This window comes from Lissotriton helveticus, chromosome 10 (assembly GCF_964261635.1).
Source record: "Lissotriton helveticus chromosome 10, aLisHel1.1, whole genome shotgun sequence".
Classification (NCBI taxonomy): Eukaryota; Metazoa; Chordata; class Amphibia; order Caudata; family Salamandridae; genus Lissotriton; species Lissotriton helveticus.
Window position 1 is genome coordinate 1006001330 of NC_136071.1, and position 16258 is coordinate 1006017587.

Below are 16258 nucleotides of genomic sequence, written 5' to 3' on the forward strand. Positions count from 1 at the left end.
ATATATTTGGTTCATCTTCATGTCAATTACTATAACACAAATTATACGCATCAATTTGATCAGGATTATGAAAAATGGCTTCAAAAACAACATTAAATCAGCAGAGATAGTCATTGTCAAATTGGAATTTCTATTGTGCATCTATTGTCCTCATCAATGTGGTTCAATTTTCTCACCATCCTAACCTCACATACTCTTGGTATTATGTTTGTTAACAGTATAGATCTTGCATATTTTCTCTTAACTTTCGTTTCTATTCCTTTCTTATTAGGAAAAATATGGACATCATCAAATTTCCTTTTTACTGTTTCACTATTCAGATTAGTAATTTGTCACAAGTGTACATAAAGTTCTTCGTCTCCGTTCAATCCATTTGGGACTGTGGTCTTAAATCTAATGATGAGTTTTGATTCTAAGCGTCTCATTTTTTGCAGACGATTTCCTCCCCTTTCATGTTCTGGCACCATTGCAATCCCTGAGTATCTCATATTTTGCCATGTCTTATTCTTATGTGTCATCATGTGTTTCGCTATAGCATAAGCCTGGCCTTTGTTTTCTATAGCTCTAATGTGCTCTAGCATTCGTTTTTTAAGAGCACAAATGGTCGAGCCTATATAGCGTTTGCCACAGTCACATTCTAACAAATAGACAACAAAATGTGATTCACACGTAATTTTGTTTTTTATTTCAAAAACTTGTCCTTTGGGATCTTTTAAAGATTTTAAATTTCTTCCAACTTTGCAAGCTTTGCATGACATGCATTTCGTAAATCCCTTTTGTCGCTTTTGTAACCAGGTTTCCTCTTTTTTGTCAATAAAGTGGCTGTTGACCAAAGTGTCTCCAAGGGAAGGTGCTTTTCTGTACAAAATTAGGGGTGCATCACCAATTAAGTTGCCAATGTCCGGATCCTTTTTGAGCACATTCCAGTATTTTGTCACAATTTTCCTGATTTGTGCACTTTCTTTGGAGTATTTCAATATGAGACGAGGTTTATCCTCTACTTTTTTAGTTTTTTCTTTGGTGTTGTCAATTAGGGTCTCTGTTCTCGTTTTTCTTCTGGCTCTTTGTTCCCCACGATTTATGGTCTTGAGTTTGTACCCTCTGTTGATGAAGCGTTGTTTGGTTTCTTCAAATTTGTTGTCCATGTCGATGGCTTCTGAGCAATTACGCTTCATACGTAAGAATTCCCCATACGGGACATTTTCCTTTAGAGAGACCGGATGGAAGCTGGTTCAGTGAAGAATACTATTAGTAGATGTCTTTTTTCGGAACAGAGTTGTTTGTATTTTGTCATTTTTTATGTACACTTTTGTATCCAAAAAGTCAATTTCCTTGTCTTGAATATTAAATGTGAATTGCAGGCCCACTTCATTGTTGTTCAGGATGGCAATATATTGAAGTAGTTCTTGTTTTGTCCCCTTCCACAGTAAAAACAAATCGTCAATATACCTTAGCCATAATACCACATTTGTGGTATATGGATCGTTTTCTTCTCTCCAAGCTATGTGTTTCTCCCACCATCCCATGGTGAGATTAGCATAGCTTGGAGAGAAGGAAACTCCCATCGCAGTTCCTCGTTTCTGTGAATAGACCTTGTTGTTAAAGAGGAACACATTGTTTGTTAAACACATTCTAATCATTTCTAGAATCATGCTTGTATGGTTTAGTTCCCCTATTGGATGTTGTTTCAAAAAGTATGCAACTGCTTGTAGGCCAAGTTTATGATCGATTGACGTGTAAAGCGACACCACATCAATTGTTGCCAATAGATATGTGGGCTGCCATTCTGTTTCCATAAGGATTCGGAGAAAGTCTCCTGTATCTTTTATAAAGGAGTTCAATGTTGGTACTATTGGTGCTAGAAAGAAATCTACATATGATGCTATATTCTCGTATAGTGAACCGCAACTCGAGATTATTGGGCGTGCTGGTGGTTTGTTCAAGGTTTTATGAACTTTCGGCAGAAAGTAAATTGTTGGAGTTATGGGGTTTAGAACAATCAAAAAGTTTTTTTCATCTTAATTAAGTAGACCTTGTTCTTGCCATTGTATTATTCGTTGATGTATTTTAGTTGTCATCTCCAACATGGGATTGCCTACCAGTATTGTATAGTTATTTGAATCATTGAGTTGTCGGTTTGCTTCTTCTATGTAGTCTTGTTTGTTAAGGATCACGATGTTTCCACCCTTATCGGCCGGCTTGATTTCAATTAGATGGTTTTCTTTTAGAGATTTGAGTGCTTGACGTTCAATCCAGGTCAGGTTCTCCTTTTTGTATTGTTATTATTTCTCATGTTATCCAGATCCGCATTTATTAGGTCTTGAAATGCATCAATTCGGTTGCCCGGATGTAATACTGGACAGTATTTTGATTGATTTTTGAAACTCGTTTTTGGATGTACATTATGTGGGACTTCCATGTCCCTGAGTAGTTGTGTTTCCGTTATCTCAAGTTCATCCTCTTCATGTGCTAGTTGATAAGCTGTTCTTAGGCTGGGTATTTCCGAAATTGTATACCCTTTTTGTGTCATAGTGTAACTCATTGCTGGTTTTAATTCTTCAGCAGATTTCATAGGCATCTTTGCAAAGAATTTTTTCAACTTTAATTTTCGGATGTACTTGTACATATCAATTTTGGTTTCAACTCCATCATGATGTTTTTCTGGACTAAATATAAGACCTTTATTCAGCAGTCTTCGTTCGGTTTTTGATAAAGTATAGTTAGACAGATTGATTATCAAGTTTTGGACTGAGTCATTCTGTTTTCCAATGATCATTTTCTTGTTACAGTACGATTGCGCAGTGGATATCTTGGTGTGCTTTGCTCTTCTGGTTTTTGCGCTTGGGTTTAGGTTTGTATATTGTCCACGGCCCCGGCCTCCAGGTCTTCCTCTGCCCCGACCCCTTCCTCTGAGATTGCCGCACTACATGTCCCAGAATTCCAGCGTGGCCTGTCCACCAATCACGTTGGGCTTATGAAGTAGCCTATTAGAAGGCAGTTTAAACAATAAATGTAGTGTGGGCTAAATTGCTGTTTTTTCTGTGGGACTGAGCCTATGAGGAAGGAGTTTTCCGAAACGCGTCAGGCTGCTCCTGCTGCGTGTGTGGTCTGCCGAGCATTGCTGCTGCCTGAGTGCTTCCTCAAACTTGTGGGTAACTTTGGAGCTGGATATATATATATATATGTGACCAAGGCCTCTGTGTAGGCCGAAACGTTATGCTGCCGTGGCGTACTAAGCAATAAAGAACTCACCTGCATCTTGGGTCTTCCGTTTTTTCTCTTGTTTGATGGCTCTGGATGGAGGGGGCGTCGTTGAGAGGGTAACGAGTATGAAAATATATATATATATATATATATATATATATATTGCGCTTGTCAAATCCCGGCAACAATCCCCAGGAAAGAAAACAGCACTCGGGAGGTTCCTTCACACGGAGTAGTTTATTCACTCGCTAGCTACACCACAGACGCGTTTCTGCAATTTGCCTTCATCAGTGTGTAGATATAGATATAGATATAGCATTCAAACTGCTGTTCTCCTTAGTCATAAACAGCATGCCATGGACTCAGATCGTCTGAGCCTGGTGCCGCGGGGACTGAGAATCTTTATCACCCCCACGTTCAATGACCCTGACCCCGAGTTGGTCAATGATTGGCCAGCTAAGAACCATAATTGCTCAACAATTATGCTTGGATTATTACTTAAATATGCACACAAGCATTGTGAAAGATTAGCAGAAGAGATTGAGAACACAACCAAAAAACTTAAAACCCTATGTGGACAAGAGGAGTTTGAAAAGGAAATGGAAAAAATGGAAATGCGATTAGACAAAATAGAAGAAGATATAAAGATAAATAAACAAAGGAAATTCCACCCGGATCAGGTGGACTATGAGAAAGGACAGATATTAACCTTTGCTAGGAAAGACAATAATTTAAGGGGTATCACATCGATTGCTAAAGGAACATTGAAAACAAACATCGCGACCATCGAAGGTGAAGAAGCTGGCAACCAAATGTCGAGTAATCAGCAAAGAGAAGAAAGTGATCAAAGCGAAAGCAACATATCCAGTATCTCAGAACAAAGTGGAGTAAAAAATCAAATTTTAACAGAATTCAGCCTCACGGCACAAGGGAGGTTGACAGCCCACAAATAAAACACAACAGGATACAGAAGTGGAGAAGTGTGGCTCAATGGTTAGAGCGGCAGACCCTGATGCAGAGGTCTAGCCCGGGACAAGGGTTCAATTCCCCACCTTGGCTGGTCTTGGGCTCAAAAATTCCACGGACCTGATAATTCTCGCCTCGGTGCCTGTTCCAATCATGGAGTCCCACTCTGCAACTCTGGGCAATAGCTTGCTTAATCTCCACAACGGCCCCCACAACGCTAAGGATGCCTGGCCTCCACCTTGGGGGTGCCCAGGAGTGGGCACCTCACAGGGAAAGCCAGGATGGGTTCCACAGCGGTATTCGTACAAGCGCCTTGAGACCCTTGCGGGTGAGTAGTGCGCTATACAAGTATCAATTTTAGAGGTTGCGGGCGATGAGGCAGAGGTGGCGCAAGAGAAAGCGCAAAATTATCAGAAGATTTAGGAAGCCCTGTGGGAAGTTGTACAAGGGGCCAAAGGAAGATAAATTAATGGATAAACAAACAGTCATCAATCTTTCAGGTAGGAACCTGAGTGATATTGAGGTAGAAATACTAACATTGTGTCTGTTTTTCTGCCCCTCTAATAACTTTAACTATACACAAAGCAGAATTGACTTGTTTAATTTTGCAAGAAAATTGAGAATTAAAAATGCTATGCGACAAAAATAACAGATAATTTAGGAAACGCAAAAGAGCTACCCAGTAATATCAATATTGGAGATATTGAACTGCTGTACACAATGAATGACCTAGAGGGAAGACCTGGATTCATTCAGGATCCCTTTATCAATCTTACAAATGACGACAATTGACTGGATTTGAGTGTTTAAAGTGGTTTTAAACCAAAATCTATTTTTCTACCACAAATTAACAATGATGTAATAGACATCTTTGAAAAAGGCATGACACAGGAATTTCTTAGCTTGTCACTGAAAAAATGTCACAGTAAGAGAAGCATGAATAAGGCACAACTTGAAGCTATTGATTATTTGAGAAAAGACCAATCTATTGTAATAAAAAAGTCTGATAAAGAGGGCAATGTAGTTGTGCTATCCAGGACAATGTATGTGGAAGAAGGGATGAAACAACTTAATGATGTTGAAAAATATGAATTGAGTGACAGATTGAAATATAAAAAAAATCTATGAAATCATACCAAGTAAAACTATGTGAGTGGAGAGATAAGGGCCTGTTAGAGTGAGAGGAGCATGACTTTCTGGCCTGAAAATGACCAAAATTACCAGCTCTATACCTATTGCTGAAGGTTCACAAAGACAGCCACATCCACTAGGGAGACCGATTGTCTCCTCAAGAGGAAGTTGTCTCGAGAATACATCGAGATATGTAGATTTCTTCCTCCAGCCTTTGGTACAGGGTCTCCCGTTGTTTATTAAAGACACAGGTGATTTTCTAAGAAGTATAAGAAACTTAGGGCTCGATTAGGATCGCGGTTTTCCCGCATCCTCCGGGCCGGCGGAAGCCACCGCCGGCCCGGAGGATGCGGGAAAACCGCTGCGGAGGCATAAAAGACCCACCGCCAAATTAGGATGGCGGTGGGTCTCAAAATCCGTCCGCAGCTTTTCCACCGCGGTCGCCTTCTGACCGCGGCGGAAAAGCTCTAACATGGCTGGTGGTGTCTATCATCCATATTAGGATTGCGGAAATCATATGCTCCGCCGTGGAAAAGCATACGGACATTGACTTCGGGGGCCCGTTGCGGGCCCCCCTGGTGAAGTGGGGGTCGGGGGGTGCACATGGGGGGTACCTATGGTACCCCCCTGCATTTGTATGCAGAAATCGGCAGGCACCGCACGGTGCCTGCCACTTTCTGCATACAAATGCAATGTATGCATTTTTTACCATTGCGGCGGGTGCAGCTTGAAGCCGCACCCGCCGCAATGGTAAAAATAGAGGATGTGACCGCCAGGGTGGCGGTCACATCCTAATTGGACAGGAGGGAAATCCGCAGGCCATGCGGAGGTTCCCTCCTCCTCTATGGTCGCGGACGGACTCAAGTCCGTCCGCGATCATAATGGGCCCCTATAGAATGGAAAGAAGAATTCTCCCTACACTGCCTTGACATAAACAGTTTGTATACGTGTATCCCTCATTATTTGGGATTGAAAGCATGCCATTATTTTCTAAGAAACAGATCAGTGTCATACTTGTTTCATACTGAGATGCTGTTAGACATGATGCACAACTGGCTCACACAGCATTTCTTTACATTTGACAATAAAATCTACAGACAGACCCTCTGTACAGCAATGGGGACATGCTTTTCTCCTAGATTTGCAGGTCTCTATTTGGGGTGCTGGGATGAGCATGTTGTACATAAATTAGACCTCTTTACTGAGAAGGGTATTATGTGGGTCAGGTACATAGACAATATTTTCTGTGTCTGGACTGGAAATTAGAATGAGGCCAACCTGCTAGTTAACAGACTCAATGATAACCTCCTGAATTTAAAATTATCCAGTCAATCTGCTAAGGACAAAATGTAATTCTTAGATCTTGTGTTAACTGTCAATAACAACAAATTGGATAGCTATCTATTTCGCAAAAAGACTGCTGGCAATAGCCTGTTGCATGCCCGAAGCTGTCACCCAGAGAGCTTAATCAGAAGTAGTCCGCTGGGGGAATTACTCCATGCAAAGCGTAAATGTAGCTCGGAAGAAGGCTTAAGACTGGAAGAATTTTGAATGATGAATAGATTTCTAGAAAGAGGTTATACACGTCTAATGGTAAAGAAAGCAAGCTGATAGGTAGAAAAGAGATCAAGAATGGATTTGTTTACACCCAAAAGGTTGTCTGTAGATGAATCAGAACAAAAGATCAGGTACATCACTACTTTCAACAATCAGGCTAAGCAAGTCAGAAAGGGACTTGGGAAATTCTGGTCAGTTCTGAAGACGGACAAGGATCTAGCAGAAAGTATTGAAGATTTTCCTCAAATCACTTTTAGAAAGGCTAAGTCCTTAACCACTTGGATGCTAAGGGCTGTTCTAGGAGCTCCATTGACTTTCCATTGAAATCAATGGAAACTCCATGACGAGTTACCCTTGTCATTAGCACTGAAGGGGTTAAAGGATACTATTTGCAGAACACTAGTCACTCCATCAGTGAAGAAATCAAATATAAAAGGGTTTTTCGTTTGTGGTGACTGCAAGGCATGCAAATGTAGCAAAAATTGCAAAGAAATAAAGTTATCAATTGACTGCAAATCGTATGCAATTGAGAAACATGTATCATATAACACGATCATGCTGTATATGCCCATGTAATAAATCCTATATTGGCAGCACAATCCATGAAGCAAAGAATCTCGTTCTGGAACATCTCCTCATGATTAAAAATTAAGATAAACAGTACCCAATAGCAAGGCCTTTTAAAAACCATCACAATCAAAACAGCAGTCTTTTGACTTGTTGTGTACTGGACCCAATTCCAATACAAGAACAGGGGGTTATCAAGTCCAGGACTTAAGGCGCCTGGAGTCAAAACTAATAATTCAGTTTAGGACATTAGCCCCCACAGGCCACAATGGGGACCAAGAACATTCAGTCCATTTAGGATGAAAGGCCAATGGTGATTTCTCAGTCTTTTATTATGAGCATGGATAAGATATAGTATGCAGTGGCGATGCACGCCCACCTGGACGGGACTTTATAATGAACGCCGCGAGTGCGGCGGCTCAATCCTGCTGCGGTTCCCCTCTGAAGAGACCCATTGACAAAGGGTTGTGGTAGCCTGAAACGCTTCTGGACACTAAAATGTAGATGGGAAGTTGATGATTTGGTCCCGCTGCCCTGTTCTATTAAAAGGTAAAAACGTGATCGTGTGTGGTGCCTCAATTTGTCGAGCCTTTCATATGGATGTATAGCGGTCTGCTCTGATCGCGAGGCAACCCCGCTGCGGATGAGCAGCTCCTTCACACCATGAATGGTGAGCATCATAAGGAACGGCACGACCAATTGAGCAGGTTCAATACAAGCGAGGCCCAAGACACACCTCCTCAGCGCCCCACTAGAGGACTTAACAAAATTCAGGGGCATCACGGCAATTCACGATGACTGTAATTATGCCAAAACTCCAAAGACCAGCAAGCAGGGGCGATGCACGCCCACCTGGGCGGGACTTTATAACGAATGCAGCGAGTTTGGCGGCTCAATACTGCTGCAGTTCCCCTCTGAAGAGACCCATTGACAAAGGGCTGTGATAGCCTGAAACGGGTTTGGACACTACAATGTAGCTGGGAAGTTGATGATTTGGTCCGGCTGCCCTGTTCCATTAAAAGGTGGAAACATGACCACGTATGGTGCCTCAATTTGTCAAGCCTTTCATATGGATGTATAGCGGTCTGCTCTGATCGCAAGACAACACCGCTGCGGATGAGCAGCTCCTTCACTCCATGAATGGTGAGCGTCATAAGAAATGGCAATACCAATTAAGCAGGTTCAATGGTGTCCTCCTGGAAGTATTCTTTTTTGGATACTGAAGCTCTGGCTAGTGTTGCACCTGTGAAGTCTTGCCAAAATGGAAGTCAACTTCTTCCACCTGTATGTCTACGCAGTGGAGGAAATAAAAGCCTTTTGCGAAGAGAGGGGGCTGCCCGTGGAGAGAGGGTCCACAAGGAGGGATCTTGAGGCACGTCTGTATTCCTATGAGGTCAGAATTTGGCAAGCAACACTAACAGACGATTCTGAGGAGGAGGATTTCTATGACAGTGAGGGCGAGAAAAGTGAGTGGCTCCTTGCTGCTGAGCAAAGGAACAGAGAATTAGACCGGGAATCAAGAAGGCTGGGATCTGGTGGGCCGTAGCCCGGAAAGAAGAAAACTGTGTAGCTCAAGAGGTGAGCTTTGCTGAGTTTGAGGTGGAGTCTAGAGCAGATGGTGGCAGCAAGATTGTAGTTTCTAGTGGTGAGAGAAAGGTACAAACACCCAGAGATGTGGCACCTGACTTGAGGGAGGGGGTTGACATACACTAGGGGGTTCAGGTTTATGAGGTAGCTCCAGTGGTGTGCAGTGTCCCTGAAGTAGATTGGGGGACTGACACATGGGATCATATTCCTAGTGATGGGAGGGATGCCCTACTGACTCTAGATGAGAGGTGCAGGGAGAGGGGTTCCCCCATGGTAGAAACCTTGGTGTGTGAGTCTGAAGACCGCCCAGAAGAGTGTGGGTTGTGTGACAGAGACAGTCAGATACTGTCTTGCCAGTCTCAGGAGAGTGGTGTGGGGTACCTATGCAAGGCACTGGAGGGTGAGGCAAAGAGTAGCTTGGTTAACAATGGTGTGTGGCTGTGTGATTCATTTGTTGGAGAGCATATTTTAACTCCCTGTTTTCCAGAGCTATGCCAACACCCGGTGGAGTGTGAGTTCTCTGATTCCAGAGAGCTTGCATTGGAGGCAGACCTCTTGTTGGATTCCAGAGAGTCTGAAGAGGCATTGGGGAGTGATCCCAAAAAGGAGTGGCCCAGATATCTTCCAGACCTGTGAGGTGAAAGAGGTCCAGTGTAGCCCAGTTAGGTCCCAGTGTAGTGGAAGGGGTGTAGGGGTTCACGTCCTGTCTCAGCGGAGAAGGATTGAGTGTGGGACTGTGTGTCCCAAGGTGCCCAAAACCCAGTCTCAGGGCCTGGTGGGTTCCTTAAGGGAACACCAGGTTGGGGGCCTAGACGGCGCTAGTAGGCCACTTGAGGAGGATCTCCTAGTGTCTGGTGAACGGGGAGTGCCTGTAACCAGGCCTCCATCAGTTCTGGTGTCTGGCAGTGCCACTCCAGTTGGGAGGGTGCAGAAGTCCAGTCTGAGGGGTAAGAGGGGAAAGGAGTCCCCACTGTGAGAACCAGTGGGTCAGGGGCCATCCAGAAGTGCTGAGTCACTGGTGAGTGACCCTGGTGACCTCACTTCTGTCCTGGGGGATCTTCCCACGCTGTCAGATGGACAGGGGTCGGGAGATCTGCACCAGGCAGACTATCACATGACACCTGACGTTGTGTGTCACCCTCTGGGGGGCATATGCGCTCCCAATGAAGTTCTGGTGTGCCGGGCAAGTGCACAACCACAGGTACTGGTCCCTGGGTTGGGAGGCCAGGTTCAAGATCTGCCTGACCTGGAGGGAAGGATATCTGTAAGCAGTGTCCTGACTGGTTTTGCTTTCAGGGGTACCACCCCAATTGGGGGGGGTGCATAGGGAGTGAGCCCTCGCCTCTGACCCCGGGGCAACCTGAGGGTTTAGACCCTAGGTTGGGAGACCAGTTGCTGGAGAGAGGTCCTGAACTGGTGGGAGAGTTGTGTTCTGAGGGTAAATCTCCTGGGAGGAGAGGTCAGGACCCCAGAAGGAAAGGTAGGGGAGGAGAGCCTCACCCACGACCTCTGGTCATCCTAAGGGTACAGACCCTGGGCTGGCGGTCCAGTGTCAAGATGCCCTACCTGACTTGGCAAGAGGGAGAGTGGAGGAAAGGTGCCAGGCACCTTGGGCTACTGCCCCCATTCTCTGACGCCACAGAGGTTAGAGTGGCCTGACAGTCATGAGGCCTGGCTCTCATCACTGACAGCTGTCAGTGGCCCCTGTGGCTGGTTGTCCTGGTGAACAGGGTTGCCCCTGGAAGGGGGGCAGGAGTCACACCCGGGAGGTGGACCGGGCCACACCGTTGTGTTGGCAAGGTTTGTACTGTGTGAGTCCTCAGAAGTCCTGGTGTTTCAGGCAAGTGTTCAACCACAAGGGTTGGTCCCTGGGTAGGGAAGCCAGGTTCAGGTGTTGCCTGACCTGGAGGATTTAGACTCTAGGTTGGAGGGCCAGGTCTCGGGTGTCCCCCCAGATCTGGAATCCCAGTTGCAGAATAGAACCCTTGAACTGGTGGGCGAATGGCGCAGGACACCTGCCACAGGTGCCCTGACTATTCTAGAAGGTGGTACTGCTCCAGGTGGGAGGGTACAGACCCCCCCAAGGAAGGGGAGGACGGGGTGTGGTGTAGCCCACTACAGCCTCCTGTCCAGCTGTCGGATACAGACCCCGGACATTGCGGGTCAGTGCCAGGATTTCAGACCTGACCGGAGGAAGAGTGGACAAAGGGTGCCAAGCACCTGGGGCTACTACCCCCCACCCTCAGACGACAAAGAGGTTTGAGAGCCGTGAGAGGCATAAGGCCTGGGTCTCATCCCTGGCCAATGTCAGTGGCCACCGTGGCTTGCTGTCTGTCTGTTGGGACACACCTGTGAGCAGGTTAAGTTTAGGTGCTGCACAGATGGTGTCCATAGGTGAGGAGAAGGGGTCCCCATGGGTTGCCTTGGTGGACCCTGAGAGTATGGTTAGAGTGATCCAACTGGGTTCAGGAAGGTGTAGAACAGGAATAGTGCCCTGCTGTTTAGGCCAGTTTCCGTGTTCTATTGCCCTAAGCAGGAAATCCCATTGAGGTATCGTTTGGTCTACCCTGGCCTTAGGCTGGAAGGGGTTTGTGTTGGAAATGGCCCTTTTTGCAGAAGTATGAATAAGGCACAACTTGAAGCTATTGATTATTTGAGAAAAGACCAATCTATTGTAATAAAAAAAGTCTGATAAAGAGGGCAATGTAGTTGTGCTATCCAGGACAATGTATGTTGAAGAAGGGATGAAACAACTTAATGATGTTGAAAAATATGAATTGAGTGACAGATTGAAATATAAAAAAAATCTATGAAATCATACCAAGTAAAACTATGTGAGTGGAGAGATTAGGGCCTGTTAGAGTGGGAGGAGCATGACTTTCTGGCCTGAAAATGACCAAAATTACCAGCTCTATACCTATTGCTGAAGGTTCACAAAGACAGCCACATCCACTAGGGAGACCGATTGTCTCCTCAAGAGGAAGTTGTCTCGAGAATACATCGAGATATGTAGATTTCTTCCTCCAGCCTTTGGTACGGGGTCTCCCGTAGTTTATTAAAGACACAGGTGATTTTCTAAGAAGTATAAGAAACTTAGGGCTCGATTAGGATCGCGGTTTCCCCGCATCCTCCGGGCCGGCGGAAGCCACCGCAGGCCCGGAGGATGCGGGAAAACCGCTGCGGAGGCACAAAAGACCCACCGCCAAATTAGGATGGCGGTGGGTCTCAAAATCCGTCCACAGCTTTTCCGCCGCGGTCGCCTTCTGACCGCGGCGGAAAAGCTCTAACATGGCTGGTGGTGTCTATCAGACACCGCCAGCCATATTAGGATTGCGGAAATCATATGCTTTTCCACGGCGGCTTTTCCGCAGTGGAAAAGCATACGGACATTGACTTCGGGGGCCGTTGCGGGCCCCCTTGGTGAAGGGGGCTCGGGGGGCGCACATGTGGGGTACCTATGGTACCCCCCTGCATTTGTATGCAGAAATCGGCAGGCACCGCACGGTGCCTGCCACTTTCTGCATACAAATGCAATGTATGCATTTTTTACTATTGCGGCGGGTGCAGCTTGAAGCCGCACCCGCCGCAATGGTAAAAATAGAGGATGTGACCGCCAGGGTGGCGGTCACATCCTAATTGGACAGGAGGGAAATCCGCAGGCCATGCGGAGGTTCCCTCCTCCTCTATGGTCGCGGACGGACTCAAGTCCGTCCGCGATCATAATGGGCCCCTATAGAATGGAAAGAAGAATTCTCCGTACACTGCCTTGACATAAACAGTTTGTATACGTGTATCCCTCATGATTTGGGATTGAAAGCATGCCATTATTTTCTAAGAAACAGATCAGTGTCATACTTGTTTCATACTGAGATGCTGTTAGACATGATGCACAACTGGCTCACACAGCATTTCTTTACATTTGACAATAAAATCTACAGACAGACCCTCTGAACAGCAATGGGGACATGCTTTTCTCCTAGATTTGCAGGTCTCTATTTGGGGTGCTGGGATGAGCATGTTTTCTGTGTCTGGACTGGAAATTAGAATGAGGCCAACCTGCTAGTTAACAGACTCAATGATAACCTCCTGAATTTAAAATTATCCAGTCAATCTGCTAAGGACAAAATTTAATTCTTAGATCTTGTGTTAACTGTCAATAACAACAAATTGGATAGCTATCTATTTCGCAAAAAGACTGCTGGCAATAGCCTGTTGCATGCCCGAAGCTGTCACCCAGAGAGCTTAATCAGAAGTAGTCCGCTGGGGGAATTACTCCATGCAAAGCGTAAATGTAGCTCGGAAGACGGCTTAAGACTGGAAGAATTTTGAATGATGAATAGATTTCTAGAAAGAGGTTATACACGTCTAATGGTAAAGAAAGCAAGCTGATAGGTAGAAAAGAGATCAAGAATGGATTTGTTGACACCCAAAAGGTTGTCTGTAGATGAATCAGAACAAAAGATCAGGTTCATCACTACTTTCCACAATCAGGCTAAGCAAGTCAGAAAGGGACTTGGGAAATTCTGGTCAGTTCTGAAGACGGACAAGGATCTAGCAGAAAGTATTGAAGATTTTCCTCAAATCACTTTTAGAAAGGCTAAGTCCTTAAAGGATACTATTTGCAGAACACTAGTCACTCCATCAGTGAAGAAATCAAATCTAAAAGGGTTTTTCGTTTGTGGTGACTGCAAGGCATGCAAATGTAGCAAAAATTGCAAAGAAATAAAGTTATCAATTGACTGCAAATCGTATGCAATTGAGAAACATGTATCATGTAACACGATCATGCTGTATATGCCCATGTAATAAATCCTATATTGGCAGCACAATCCATGAAGCAAAGAATCTCGTTCTGGAACATCTCCTCACGATTAAAAATTAAGATAAACAGTACCCAATAGCAAGGCATTTTAAAACCCCTTCGACGCTCATGACGAGCTCAACTCGTCATGGAGTTTCCATTGATTTCAATGGAAATTACATTAACATCCTTCAGATGCCTTAGCATCCAAGTGGTTAAGAGCCATCACAATCAAAACAGCAGTCTTTTGACTTGTTGTGTACTGGACCCAATTCCAATACAAGAACAGGGGGTTATCGAGTCCAGGACTTAAGGCGCCTGGAGTCAAAACTAATAATTCAGTTTAGGACATTAGCCCCCACAGGCCACAATGGGGACCAAGAACATTCAGTCCATTTAGGGTGAAAGGCCAATGGTGATTTCTCAGTCTTTTATTATGAGTATGGATAAGATATAGCATGCAGTGGGGATTCACGCCCACCTGGGCGGGACTTTATAATGAACGCCGCGAGTGCGGCGGCTCAATCCTGCTGCGGTTCCCCTCTGAAGAGACCCATTGACAAAGGGTTGTGGTAGCCTGAAACGCTTCTGGACACTAAAATGTAGATGGGAAGTTGATGATTTGGTCCCGCTGCCCTGTTCTATTAAAAGGTAAAAACGTGATAGTGTGTGGTGCCTCAATTTGTCGAGCCTTTCATATGGATGCATAGCGGTCTGCTCTGATCGCGAGGCAACCCCGCTGCGGATGAGCAGCTCCTTCACACCATGAATGGTGAGCATCATAAGGAACGGCACGACCAATTGAGCAGGTTCAATACAAGCGGGGCTCAAGACACACCTCCTCAGCGCCCCATTAGAGGACTTAACAAAATTCAGGGGCATCACGGCAATTCACGACGACTGTAATTATGCCAAAACTCCAAAGACCAGCAAGCAGTGGAGATGCACGCCCACCTGGGCGGGACTTTATAACGAATGCAGCGAGTGCGGCGGCTCAATGCTGCTGCAGTTCCCCTCTGAAGAGACCCATTGACAAAGGGCTGTGATAGCCTGAAACGGGTTTGGACACTACAATGTAGCTGGGAAGTTGATGATTTGGTCCGGCTGCCCTGTTCCATTAAAAGGTGGAAACATGGGGGAGGAGCTTGGCGGGCATCCGAGATGGCCGCGTGAGCACAGCGCTCCCCGGACCCCCGCCGCTCCCGGCATAATATCCTGCATACATCCTGATTTTTCACGAGGATTTGTATAGAGGACGTTGGGCTGATCTACCTGGACCTTTCAGAAATTTATTTTGACACCGGGTGCCTGAGTTACGGTGATTCGAACTTTTGGGCTCCGCCCTTGAGGGGCGCCCGGGACTGGGTGAGGTTCAGTGGCCGTCTTGGAGTTGAACAACAACGGCAGGGGGATTGGACTTGTGGGTCCCCTTCTTAAGTTTCGGTTTCGATTCTGCCTCTGACTGGGACATCGGCGAGAGGATCAGGCCGGAGCTGGGTCCAAGGCACGAGTCGGCTGTCGGGCCTTTGGCTGGACTTTTCTCCTATTTGGCTGTCCCTATCCTAGTGGTGCCCTTGTTGCGGTCCTCTGGTCCCGAAGCCTCCCTTTCTGGTGCCCGGTCCGTTGACCCTGGTGAATCTCCTTGTGACGCATCTCCAAAATGGCGGGCAGAGGGGACCGGGAGACGCGGAAGACGAAGACACCTCTGCGCGGGGGTCCGGTCCAATCTAACGTCATGGACCGTTATACCCACTCTAAGGGGTCCCCCGGAGCTGCCCTGCCCGGTCCCAGTGCGTCTGACCACGTCGTGGATGCGTCGACGGAGCCTTCCTTGCAGGACATCATGGGCGCCATTTCTGGCATGAGGGAGTCGATAGGCCAACAATATGAAACCTTGGCCCACAAAATTGACACCGTGGCCATCGATGTGAACTTAATTCGGGCCGATCTCTCAAAAACGAATGAGAAGGTGAAGTCATTGGACATCAAGTCATACAGCCTCACGGCGGACGTCTCTGAGATACAGACGGAGATTGGCAATCTCCGTAGGGTGAACGACTTCATGGCCCGGCGCTTGGACGATTTTGAGAACAGGGCACGTCGCTGTAATGTTCGCGTGGTTGGTGTTCCGGAGAATCCAGAACCCCATTCGGTTGATCTCCTGGTTGAAGACCTGATCCTAAACCACCTTTCTCCATCTGGCCTTAGTACATTTTTCACAGTGGAGCGTGCACATCGTGTTCCGGGGGGCCAGGGTAAGCCAGGTGCCCCGCCGAGACCTATTGTCGCAAAACTTTTCCACTATAGGGATCGGGACGCTATCCTGCAGGCCTCACGGGTGAAGGGCCCGGTGGCCTTTGAGAATGCCACGGTGAACTTTTATCCGGACTTTTCCCAACAGGTCCAGAAGCAGCGGATGGGATTTCGTGGTGCTAAGAAGCGTCT